Below are 14,023 nucleotides of genomic sequence, written 5' to 3'. Positions count from 1 at the left end.
GAGAATGCCGGAACCCCTGGTCGCAGCCCCCGGTCATACGCAACAGACCCCTGGGTTATCGTCAACAGAAATACCAGGTAAAACTTCGAAATGAATCGTGAAAGGCGAATTTATCGAAACTTACTGAATACTGAGTCTGTTTACCCTTCAGTACCTGACACACCTATTCAAGGTGATACTTCATTTTGGGTACTGTACTTGCATCATACCATGCTCAAGAGCACGCTAACCTTGGGTATGACCCGAGAAAAAGCCGGTCGGCTTATGCAATTGGGCCTTGTTTGTTGCAACGAAAATCAGCGTAACTCATTCATCCATAAAAAATACTCAGAATGGAGTACCCACCTATAATACTCGTCAAGTATTAGGTAGGTTTTGACGATTAATTCGCCTTTAGAATCCGTGGATAAAACATATCCTTAACTCAGTATAGTTTGCCTTTATCTCGTATAAGATATATGTTCATTCCATCTTCCAAATTACAAATCCATTGTCTCAGTCTACCCGTATCATCCAGACCCAATCTCTCGTATAGTTTCTCTGTACGCCTGATCCCGATGATCGCTCGGTTTATTCCAACTCTGAACTGAACTTAATAATTAATTATCCGACTGAACGTTACAACTTCTCTATTCTCGTCTTCCTAAACTATTAAATTAACCTTTTTTTATCTCCGGAATATGTTATCGTCGGCGGAACATATTCGAAACTATCAGTTCTACATGTATATGAAATCAATGTGAAGACAACTAGGTTCGTTTTTTAAAGTTTTTAAATGTGAAAGGAAACTAACGACCCCCACAGAACTGTTCGTTTGGAAAGATAAGCCTTCAAATTTGGGTAAAAAGATTCGAGCACCGTTTTATTTGCAAATCACAAAAAAACCGGCCGGAACACACAAGCTCTTGTGTTAAAAATTTCAATGCAGAGTGAAGTTCTAACCCGTGAACAGTGAAACTTGGTTCTGATCTATCGTCTAATACAAGCACGTGGCCGTAGACATTTTTTATCATCTTTCTAAAGCCATCTATGGGTATTGAGCGACCACCAGTCCGTCTATAGTACAACATCAAGGTCTCTCCAATCCAGTCAGTTTCCTGTGACTATTATCAAGTCTTATCAAGGCTAGCCAGTTGTAGATTTATTTCTTACAATATCGATCACAAATTTTCGCTGCCAAAATCACTTTCGGAGGTGTGTTCACCCGTGAAAAAGGTGCCATTCTGATTGTGTGGGACTATGATCAAAGAATGACGGCCGGCATCTCAAGACATTGGACCGACGACCCGGTTATATCGTCCGGTATTAATTTATGTAGTAGGACATCGACAATTATGAACTCAATGAAGTAAAAATGTTTTCGATTCGAAAATCAACGATGATTTATTGAAAGAGCGTAGACACCGGTTCACAATATTATTGGTAAATTCGACAACGATGTTAATTGATTAACCAAAGATGAACATTCCTGGCAGATGAGGATCATTTTGAGGATAAAAAGTTTAGTTGGAACCAGATTTCTAGTAAGGCTTTTTTGCTCCAGCACTGCGATAAAGACAATTTTTTTATTATGGTTTGGATTAAAGTAAATTTTCGACGCCGTAAAAACCGTTATAGTCATGTTCACATACTGACACGTACTATGCGTTATTAAATGGGTTCTGTGTGGCGATGTGCACTACGTCATCACTATTGGTGTTTCGAAATAACAATTACAACTATAAATTTTGGTATTTGATTAAACATATTTCATGCCTCTTTATTTACTTTCTGATAAATGTCCATGTCTCTTTGACAATTATTTTAGAGAGAAAGTGCACTACGTCACAAACACGTCAACGCTAGGCTGGTTCCTCGTCAATGCGGTACCCGCACCGCTACTGTGACAATCGAGGATTCCACGTATGACAGGCGAGGATCCGCTTGGTTCGCTAGTGGTTACTCGGTTAACGCGCTTCAATTTCTTCTATATTGCAATTAAATTCGAGTCAACTTTTATCATTACTAAATCAATTTCTAATAAAACTATACCATACACTTATTTATTGGGAACGTCAATCTTGTATACATTTGATGACTTATTTGACGAAATATCCGTTTGGGAGCCTAAAAATCCAGTTCAAAGTTCATCGAAAATGAACTAATTTTCATTACGTATACGATTACGATTACGATTACAATTCTATTTACACTCCAACCATTCCCTTGGTTTAAGGAGGAAAACTATTACACATGTATATACAAATAGTTACAAAACAACACTGAAGTGATTAAAATTTAGAGAATGAAAACGTAACAAAATGTATATACATCAACTATTTACAATACTATCTATACTATTGGAGGGATCTATATACATCTAAGCCGGTCTAAATGAATTTAGCTAATTTGACCGTTGGGTTTTTCAGAATATCAAGGGTATTAAAGGTATTCAAATTCAAATAGTTTTTGCGGGGCTCGTTAAGAAAGGTACAGTCAAACAGAAAAATGGGATTCGTCACCTAAAGTATTACAAGTGGGGCATATTCTATCGGCTCTGTCTAAATGAAGGTTTGTTCACAGGTAAAATATAGGACCCGACCCTAAATTCAAATAAACTAGTTCCTAAGTCATCACCAAGTTCTATTATATATGTTTTAACCGTTACAACAGTTTATCAAAGCCAGATGGCTACAGTCCGCGTGGACCTGGTTGCCACCAAGATCGCGTGTGAACTCGCGTATCATAATCGTTAACACGTGGTGTATAATTTTTGTTTTTAACGAGTTTAAGACTGTGTCTGTTCTCTACTTTGTTTATTTTGTGCTTTATATAGTAACATTTTGAAAGTTCTGTAAAGTTTGTAACATTTTCAACAGATTGTAATCTTAATTAGTTCCCAGCCGATTTTGTATAAAAGCCGTAGCAAATTCTCTGTAAAATCAGTTCATCTTTGTAAGCCTGATGGTGCACGTCTCTCCGCCAAATAAATCGCTATAATCTGAAGGAGTTCTTGCATTTAGTCATTTCATGACCAAGGGACAGGACAACGACTCTGCCTCGCTTTTGCTACTTCAACCAGGGAACGCGGTTGACTCTGGCCGACTCGCTAATATTGCCTCTGGCTGGTGACCCGCCTGGCTTTGCTTCTACCTTGGCGACCCGCCTGGCTTCTGCTTCAGCCCGGCTTTTGCTTTGATTCTGTCCGAGAACATATACAGTCCTCCTCGCACAATCGCTTCCTCACTCCCTATCGACTGTCAGTGGAGTGGGCCCGAAACCCCATGGTGTTGGACCGAGAACTCTCCCAACAATATACTTCTCTAACTTATATCATTTTTATATTGCCTAAAGTTAGTGTATATCGGATTAGTATTTATGGCAGATACGGTTTCTTGAAGGTGCTGGTCACGGAGTATCTGTTTTATTCGTTTTGAAAAAGATTTACTGTTTGTCATGAATTGCTGCGTCCAAATTCAGGACAAACCACAGTCATCAAAGGTCTTCTTTGTATATGATAACCAAGTGCTCTTAAATCTATCCCTTAAAAATAAATTGAAAGATATTTTATAAAGTATTGAATTAAGTTTGGTTTGCTTTCCAGATACTGTTTTAACCCAAAAGTTAATCATCATGCGTCTAACATCTATATTCAAAGGATAAGCTCTGATAAAACTTGTAAGTTGCGAGGATATTTCGTCACTTTCATTAAGATTTTACAGAAGAAGCAATGAATATTTTCTAATATATCAAGATTTTTGTATCCCCAGATCTCACACCCGTACATGGCTATTGGAGCAACACACATATCAAATAATTCAAACATAACATCTGTGGGCAATTTCAAACGTCTCCTTTTTTGAACGATCGAAAACATAGCTTTCGTAAAGATACTTTCTTGCCATAGCAAAGTTACCATTCCAACTAAATTTTACTCCGAGATAAACATAATCTTCAACTACCTCTAACTCTTGATCACCAAACATACATTTCGAAATCGTTTTCATCCGGGATTTACTTCGCGCAAATACTAGTACTTTAGTTTTCTCCGAGTTTACAGTGAGACCATTAGTGGCACAATATTCAAATAAGGTATCTCTAAGTGTAGCTGAAGAGATTTCTCATCCTCAGCAAGAATAACTGTATCATCTGCGTATAGTATTATGACTAAATTCAGTAAAGAATCAATATCCTGGTCACGATTCAAATTTAGTTTTTCAATAAATGACAAAGTCGGTTTTCCACGATCAATGAAAAATTCTTCAATGTCGTTTAAGAATAACGAAAGGAGGATAGGTGAGAGAGTTTCGCCTTGTCTTAAGCCTCCATCAGCTAGCTGCAAAGTATGGTGACGTGCAACCATTAAATTTAACACATGATTTTATGGAATTATACATATATTATATTTATACATTGAAAAAGTTTCCATTAACACTGTTAGCAATTTATTTTCGCCATAACGTTACCCTACAAATCGAGTCGAAAGCTTTCTTAAAATCAACAAAGGCGCAAAAAAGTCTTCTTCCCTGACAAAGATACAGCTCTACGATTGTTTTAAGCGTGTAAATATGATCAATAGTGGAATATTTCGATCTAAAGCCAGCCTGGGCTTCACTTATAATGTCATTCGTATCTAAGAATGTTGACAATCTGACAATCAATTTAAGATACTTGTAGATAACTTACCAAGACAGCTCACTAAGGTAATCTATACTATAAGCGGCTAGGCGTATTAACTTTGTAACGCGTAATCTCCGTTCGTGTGGCTTCGATTACGCGTTGAGTGGTATGGATTGAAAGAGGGTGGTCTGATCTGTGTTTTAGAATCGATTTCGTGCCGATACGATAAAGTTTAGGTAGACTTTTGGACCATTTAAGTTTGGACGCTCCGCGTGACGTCACTGCGCGCGATGATCAAAACAAACATTTGAGCGTCGGTTTTTGTATAGTGTGCTTGACTACAGAGACGCGGGTGACCTCAATTCATCTCTCTGCCTACAATTCTGGGGATCTAATACATGTAGTGGAGATTACTGCGATGGGGTGAGCATCAGCTGTTGCTTGGCTTTTGACTACAGAGACGCCGGTGACCTCCTCTCTCTGCCTGGAATCTAATAGTGGAGACTGTATGTATTCGAGCTCACCACAGTGCCACTTCCCAAAGAAAAGCATGCCAATTCATTCTTCTAAGAATCACCGAGATTTAATAGCCTGATCTGTTATTGTTTTCGGATTGAAAGGTATGGAAGAGTAATTCCAGTTACGCCCCCGTTTTGCCATGACATGCAGTTAACAAAGCACAGGGCCAAACATTCAGATACATTGGACTGGACTTCCGGAATTCACCATTCACACATGGCATGCACTATGGTTCCATTTCCAGAGTAGGTACCCAGTACTCACCCAAACAAACCAAAAACACAGTTTACAGCGAAATATTGTAATACTTTTTTTCTTCTTTGATATTTGTTTCTAATGCCAGACTTATAGTGTAGATTTCATATCGATAAATAAATATATATGATATTATTTTCATCCGCACCTTAGTGATTCATTATAATCTACCCGTCCGCCAGGACGGGTAGTTTGCTAGTACCTCTATAATTATGAGGGTTAGAGGGATCGCCATTCTTTTTGAAAATGGGTTTGATGACGCCTATAGACCACATCTCTGGAACATATCCTGTTTTAAGAACTAAATTGAATAATTTTTGTAATATATCAACTAAAAACGGATACTGACTAACTAACTCTCAACAGCTCATTCGTGATTCCATCAATGCCTGAGGCCTTATTGTTTTTGAGTAAAGAGAGAGCCTTAATTACTTCATCACGTTATATCAGTGTATTGTTGCGCCACCTGGTTTGTGCCGATACCGTATTCATATCAATCATTCAGATGAACTCAAATTCAAAGTAACTTTATTGATCTATGATATTATATTATCTATATGATATCATTTATTGTCGATAACATTAGGTAATATGTATGTGTAAATTTTCAAGGCGTCAATAAACTTTCAAGTTAGTTTTCTTGTTGTATTAGGCCTTCGAGAACTCCTTCGAATTTGAAGCTGAGAATGAGGGGGTCGTCGTTAGTAACCCAGGATGGTTTTTCTCATACGTTGAGGAAGGTTATGTTCACTGCACCTCTCTTATCCCCTCCCACCTCTCCTCGCTAAACTTACCCTGGGTTGTACTGGCAGAACACGAGGATGTGGCCCTCGTCAGCACAGTATTGATAGCCGCATCCAACCTTTTCGGTTTTGGCCCAAACAACCTAAATGAAAAAGGAATCCAATAACGTTTTCGATCAATCTAAGATTAGTCTATAGCCAATCTGCAAAGACCTACCGGTTTTAAGACAAGCGACCATTTTCAGATCAACATATGTCTCACTGCTCAATTCCTTTCACATCCAAAAAAGAATGATACAGTATTTCATATATTTTGTAAGTTAGAACTGATGATTTGCTGATTTTCAATTTTGGCATCAAAACCCAGATAGTAAGCACCCCACTGTTTAACGGGGAATACCTGTTTATAGTGTCCACACGTGTAGCCTTTTTGACATATATTTATGGAAGAGTTGTAAGCGGACTTTTCATTGTACCAGGTTCCAACAGCATTCAGTATTCCGTCGATGGTGCGTCCCTTCCATATATTCTCGCCTTCATATTTTTGCCTGCTCGTTCCGTCTGCTTTAGAGTGTTGAAACTTGCACAGTTCCACCAGGCTGTGCGACTGTTTTGCCAACCTGTCATCCCATTCCTTTTGGTACGGTTGAATATGATATATATCATGATAATATAAATTAGTATAATTATAATATATCATATTAATATTACTTGCTAATTATTTGATTGAAAACAATTGCTCGAAGTCGCAGTTACGTACTTATTTTCTCTTAAGTTTTGTTTATTTTAGATTCGAATCCTAAACTCAATACCGGTGGAACTGAAGTCAGTTCCACTGCGAGTTGAAATAAAATCTTGTTAAAATGAACTGGCTTTGACTCAAGGATCTAGCTACGTTCCGAGGGCCGATTGTACAGATATGATTCAGATTTGTCTTTAACGTTCGGTACCCTTTAAAAACACCTGTCGTGGGTCAAATACTTAACTCAGAAAAACAGGATAACAAAGACTTAGACATTTTGAAAATGAACTCATTCTCTGATCTAAAGAGTCAATATCAACACTAAAATCTGTATGGAATAGGCTCGACTCACCATTGATAAAATACTATATCCGTTCTATGACGATATCCAAAAATTCTTCTCAAACTAGGAGTTTATTGAATATCGACGTTTTGATTATTATTATAACACCAGTAGTCATCTTCGGGAATATGCCTACGTATATTTGAGCTTCATATATTTCTCGTTTTTATTGTGGGATTAAAGATAACCCATGATTCATCATCCAGAATTTTATGCTTACTAACCAGATGTTGGATAGTCTTTTTGTTGGACGCGGCGGACTCCTCGTCTCGGAACTGGTAATGCGCGGTCAACATAATTCTTTCGAAATCGTCTGTTGTCGGAAGCTTCAACGTCGGAGGTTCCTTATCCTCTGGAATACTTCCTGTCAACTGATCAATCGCTTGGACGACGTAATCGACTTACGACGACTGGGCTACCGTTGCGGTCTCTAGTGGTTGTACCAGGCAGACAGCAGCGAGTAGAGACGTCAAAACTGCAAAGGCAGTAGTGACAGGCTTTTTCTGGTTGTTGCAGGCGCAGGTGTCCTGAAAGAGGGCAATACTATCGAAAAACGCATCGTTACTAATTTTTTTTTTCATTAGATTTTGAAGAAATCAGGTTAATAGTCATCTTTTCTGGAAATGTACAACATGGAAACAATCAAATGACGATTTTTATCTGAAAAATAATCCTTAAAGTTGTGAAACTTGCCGTGAACGAAAATAGCTTAACCCACGCATGCATCTACGGTCGACCACTCGCCCGCGCTTTGCGCTTAACTCAGCCGGTGCATGGCCGCGTGCGTTTCTATGAAGATGTTGTGTCAATTGCGGTATTAACAAAATCCTCAGATAAATCTCTATCTTTAGTGAAAAGTTCTAGATTGTATCTCAAACCATGACTGAGTAATGAATGTAGCCAATGACACATTTCTATTTTTAGGTGTAGTTTTTCAAACTGAAACTGTGTTTCGATCGGAAATAAAATACCGAGCATAAATGGAATTGTCACCTTATATACATTAACGATATACATGTATTGCTTGCATACGTAGCATTCGTTCTTGTGACAAAAGGAAGATAAATTGCGCCTCAAAATGGCATCTGTTAACTGGTAAACCTCCCTAATTACTTCCACAATAAACCATTTTACAGTTGCTAGCCGCCATTTTGTTAGGGTACTTTTGTCCCGTATTGTTCGGTCATTTTTTTCTCTTTTTTTAAAACTATCCGTGATGTGTGTTGTATCATATTTCATCTGTCCATGGATGGATTTTGACAACTTCAGCAACATTCAAACCGCATAAATCTCTAGTTTTCAGTTATGTAAAAATCATTTCTCAAATTTACAACAATGCGACATGAGAGCGATATAAAAATCGGTGGTCAGTTTTTGCCGTGCGCATAGAAATCCAGGGTACTGAACTTTGAAGTTCGTTATTTTCAGAAATAATTTTCTAAAAAATCCAAACATTTCAAGCACTGTGCGCATAAACACCCCCTTTCAGGTTAATTTTGAAATTTTAAGATATCTTGCCTAGTTTTTTTCCTATGGCACTTTAACTGCAGCGCGTGTATTGTCATTCCGAGATTTGGCGCTGTTTTCTTTGCGTGTATTTCAGTATATGGGTGTTATTTCTTCATTTTCACTACACTTGTCTCTACGGAAAATGGTTTTAATTGTTGGTACGAGTATCAGGTTTAAATATTACGGCATTAATACTGTATTCCGTTCTCCGGCGCTAGTTCGTAATGGCTGTAATGGTAGCCGCTTTTACGGCAGGCAGAGGCTTACGTACATGCACCCAAGAAAACCCAAAATATCACTCTTTTGTTGTAAATGCAATCCACACACTTCTTGCGTTTTTGTGATGGTAGATGTCACTTTTTACTTTTTATCACGTGCGTATGACATTCGAACTTGATACTTGATATTTCACCACCAAAACAAGAAAACGTTTTCCTATATTTTCTTCCCAATCTAATCAATCTTGAGTGTACTCATAGAAAGTATTCATAGAAAGTAGCTGAATATTTGCCCCACCCCATTTGTCCAGCTTTTTGACCACTTCTCCATCCATCTAATTTCAGTAGATTTTTATGTAAATTTATTGATAGACTACTGATTTAAATGGTCATCATACTCGATTTTGAGTGTTATATTTCTTTTCTTCTTCCATCTCAATATAGGCCCATATATTCTCTTCCCGCGCGCAACTTCGAATGCGTGATCAAAATGCCGCTCAGTCTCGCTGCTAAAACTGGTCAGAAAAATCCCTTAAACCCCAACATCTCTAATGTCTTCGACCTATTATATTGCATAAACGACGTGATATTTAAACCTGATACTCGTACCAACAATTAAAACCATTTTCCGTAGAGACAAGTGTAGTTAAAATGAAGAAATAACACCCATATACTGAAATACACGCAATGAAAACAGCGCCGAATCTCGGAATGACAATACACGCGCTGCAGTTAAAGAGCCATAGGAAAAAAACTAGGCAAGATATCTTAAAATTTCAAAGTTCACCTGAAAGGGGGCGTTTATGCGCACAGTTCTTGAAATGTTTGGATTTTTTAGAAAATTATTTCTGAAAAAAACGAACTTCAAAGTTCAGTACCCTGGATTTCTATGCGCACGGCAAAAACTGACCACCGATTTTTATATCGCTCTCATGTCGCATTGTTGTAAATTTGAGAAATGATTTTTACATAACTGAAAACTAGAGATTCACGCGGTTTGAATGTTGCTGAAGTTGTCAAAATCCATCCATGGACAGATGAAATATGATACAATACACATCACGGATAGTTTTTTAAAAAGAGAAAAAAATGACCCAACAATACGGGGCAAAAGTACCCTAACAAAATGGCGGCTAGCAACTGTAAAATGGTTTATTGGTTCATCCACAAAATCGAAACGGTAAAACCTTCTTAGAAACAGAACTTCATAATCCCGCGATGAATAACAAAGTATTTCAATAAAGTAAAGAGTTTACCTGCCTCAGTTCTGGAATAGAATGAAAACGTGTTGTTGGCTTTTAAATTTCTAAATGAATTTGAATGAGCGATTTCACACGATCACCCAAAAGGCATATGCGATTAACAATTATTACCCAATACTTGAAAGGGGCACTGCGTGACCCTGTGTGTGTGGAGCGGCCACACATGCTATACACGCAAGATATACAGTTTTTCCGTTTTCGAAAATTTTCTGATAGTGACATCAAACATATTAATGATGCAATGATCCAACGTGCAATAACCTATTTATCTCACACCTTTGAAAAGCGTTTTGACCCATGCATTTTCATTGATATCACTACACTTTACAGCCTTTACAAATCGATTGCACCGCATTTGACAATAGCACAGCGTTTGAGCGATGTCGCGATTTGGATGTGTCTCTGAGAAGGACATATCTGCGAACATAAATACTGGTGTGCCCAGAAACACCCAGCGGACAACAAACTGGGAAAAAAAGATATGGACTGACTGGAGCAATGAAAGAAACAATGCGAGGCAGATGGGACAGCCAATAATACCAGGAATCCAGCAACTAAAATACATAACTGCTGGAAAATTTAATGAGCTGCTCTGCTATTTTGTACTAGAGATACGGAAACAGGATGGAGATAAATATCCCCCAAAAACGTTGTATTCGATCGTGGCTGGCATCCAACGTTACGTAAGATTTGAATGTGGAAGAGCCGAGTTCAATTTCATTGACAGTAGTAACAATGACTTCTTTCGATTTCGCCAAGTTCTTGACGCTGAGATGAAGAGTTTAACGGCCGCGATAACTCCTAATAAACGCCAAGCAGAACCTATCACCCAAGAACAAGAACGTGTTCTGTGGGAAAAAGGATTATTGGGGATCAGCAGTTCATTGGCCCTTAGTAGAACTGTGTATTTTTATGCTTGCAAAGTCTTCGGCTTAAGATCACGAGATAAGCACTTAAACCTGGACGTGAGCAGTTTAGTTTCGGTGAAGACGACGGCGGCAGATTTATCAGATTCCAGGGCAAGAACTCAAAAAATACAAGTGGCGGATTATCTCAACGACACATTGAAATGAAAAATATCAAACAGTATGACATCAGCGACAATTTATACAGCGTGTACAAGATTCTCTATTTCTACTTGTCAAAAATACCACCTTTCGGAAGGTTTTATAGAAGGCCATTGGAATCGCTGTTTGAAGGAGATATCCGTTTCTCACTACAGGCCGATGGCGTTAATAAGTTGGCAAGTTATATACCAAATATGATACAAGAAGCTGGTTTTGCTGGTCACTTCACCGGTCATAGTGGCAAGGTTACTACTGTAACCCAGTTGTTTCGAGAAGGAATCGACGAGCAGTTAATTATGCAACGAACAGGACACCGGTCAACTGCTGTTAGAGCATATAAGAGAACAAGCAATGAACAACACGCAGAAATCAGCCACTTATTAGACACACCTGCTGACATCAATGAAATACAGACACCGCAGAGAGCATTACTACCTATCCCAGATTACAACAATTTTTGCCTGTCAGCAGATGAATTTGCTGAAAACGATTTCATATTGTATGGCCCCGCAGATCCGCAAGAAAAACTAACAAAGTTTTTCGACGACAACGGAATAGACGACAGTTCCCTCGTGAAATCAGTACAACAGGCTGAAAAACTACTAAATAAGTCTTCATCTCAGTTCGGCCTGTTCGACGAGCGTAACTGTGAAATATCGGATGCAGATTTGCTGAAGTTCTGCGATGGAAATATCCCGAATTTCGATATCCTAACAGATTTTATGGATGATATTTAAAAGAAATCGAGTTTTCTGAGAAATTATAAATTTAGTGCTGAGAATGCCTTAAACTATTTATTTGTATTAAAAAATTATTTTGTTTTCAGAGAGAAATATATTTTTTCACTCATTAAGTTTTTCATTCAACAAACGCGTATTTCGTTATTATGTTTATATCTCTTGACTGCTGTAAAGTGTGCAAATCGGTTGATGTTATTGCACGGCTTTGACTTGTTTTGTGAATGGACGTTGTAACGATATCTATTGCGAAGTGACCTGTTTCCTCACAATAGAACTCCCGACTGTGAGATAATTGATATTATTACATTTTCAATGTATGTTCTTATTTATTCATTAATTTTGTAAGAATTTTACTTGAAAATAAATCATAACATATCATTGTTCATTTTGCTAAAAATTCTTAATTTCAGATTACGTTTGATCGTCAAATTTTAGGAGAATGCATTTTTCAATTGATTGCAAAAGAATAAGTTACATGGTGAGAAAACTCTGTGCTTGAACCTCCTCTGCTCAAATCTCTGGATCCGCCCTGCTATGCTATATCAGCAGCGGTGGACCTAGGAGAATTGGAAGGTCAGGGTTCAGAGGAAAATAAGAAGGTATTCTCGGATAAAGCAGCCATGTCGAAGAATTTTAGTGGAATCTCTTCATCTAGGGTTATATAAATTTTTAGGTAGGCAAGCAGGCAGGTAGGCAGGTAGGCAGTTAGGTAGGTAGGCAGGTACGTAGGTAGGTACGTAGGTACGTAGATAGGTAGGTAGGTAAATCGAGCTCTCAGATTTTTGTGATGAAAATCATAAATGAAATGTTGAAATTATGGCTATCGAAAAAAATGATCAAAAATCGGCCATTTTTCAATGGGAAAGTGCTCCTTTTCACGGCGAAAAAGTGCCCTTTTATCTCGAAATACAACCGCCCCTCAAAAAGCTTGGCACAGGAGTTGAATGTATTTAGTAAGCTGTAATTATAGGATAAATGTTATAGGCAAAACGATCCACTCCCCGAAGGTGCAGATGTGATGAAATTGTCATTGGAGGGTGAGTTATTGTGATAGATCATTCGATCGAGAATCGAAGTCGACTGGAAATAATTGAAATGAGGGAAATCCTCGATTATCGAAACCACCATTGATAACCGTTTGCGTGTGATCGCGTCTTATTGCCACCACGTTGCAGCCACGACGCGGACTAGATTTTTTTAAACAATACATACAGCTCAGAATTAAATCTACATCGTTAATATTTTTTCCCGTTTCGTTTGCGTTCGAAACGGAAATCGATTGGCGTTTTGGAAAGAAATTAAACGCGTAAAGTACATCGTTGTGTGGGCTTAATAAAGTTCGTTCCGATCGCGTGTAAGACGCGTTTCAATAAGCCTTTTTACAGTTTCCAGGCGCCATTTTTTTGGGTACCCGCCGGGTCCGCATTGTTGAATTTTTTGTCCCTATTTTTTCCCCGTTTAATATTTTTATTTCGTTCATATCTCTGGATTGGATAAAGATAGAAACAAAGTGAAAATATTGATTGACTCAGCTGATAATTAGTTCTTTTACTATATTACTCAATCATAAAGTTAATGCAACAATGCGCGCTGGTGAGGTTATAAGCATTGATATCGTTTTCCCGATAATTCAACTTGAATTATTGCTCATCGCATTCAAAAGTAAAAGGTATATAAGACCACATATATAGATGGCTATTGATCCTGAAAATTTCAAAAATGTAAATTAATATTTGTAAGAATTACGAACTTTTGAATGAGATGAGCAATAATTCAAGTTGAATTATCGGGAAGACGATATCAATGTTTATAACTGCACCAGCGCACATTGTTGCATTAACTTTATAAATGAGTGATATCATAAAAAAGTTTATTATCAGCCGAGTTCATCGATATTTCTACTTTGTTTCTATCTTAATCAAATCCAGAGATATGAACGAAATAAAAAAATTAAACCGGAGAAAAATAGGGACAAAAAATTCAACAATGCGGACCCGGCGGGTACCCATAAAATGGCGCCTGGAAA

The 14,023-nt window shown here is 37.9% G+C and overlaps 1 pseudogene; it reads left to right on the top strand.

Moving 5' to 3' along the window:
• Positions 1–10,711: 10,711 nt before the first annotated feature.
• On the top strand, positions 10,712–11,994 carry LOC141910320 (uncharacterized; annotated as a pseudogene).
• The last annotated feature ends 2,029 nt before the right edge of the window (positions 11,995–14,023 follow it).

The sequence above is a fragment of the Tubulanus polymorphus genome, chromosome 8 (genome assembly GCF_964204645.1).
Source record: "Tubulanus polymorphus chromosome 8, tnTubPoly1.2, whole genome shotgun sequence".
NCBI classification, from domain to species: Eukaryota; Metazoa; Nemertea; class Palaeonemertea; order Tubulaniformes; family Tubulanidae; genus Tubulanus; species Tubulanus polymorphus.
The sequence above is the reverse complement of the archived record's forward strand: the minus strand, read 5'-3'. Positions and strand labels throughout refer to the sequence as shown.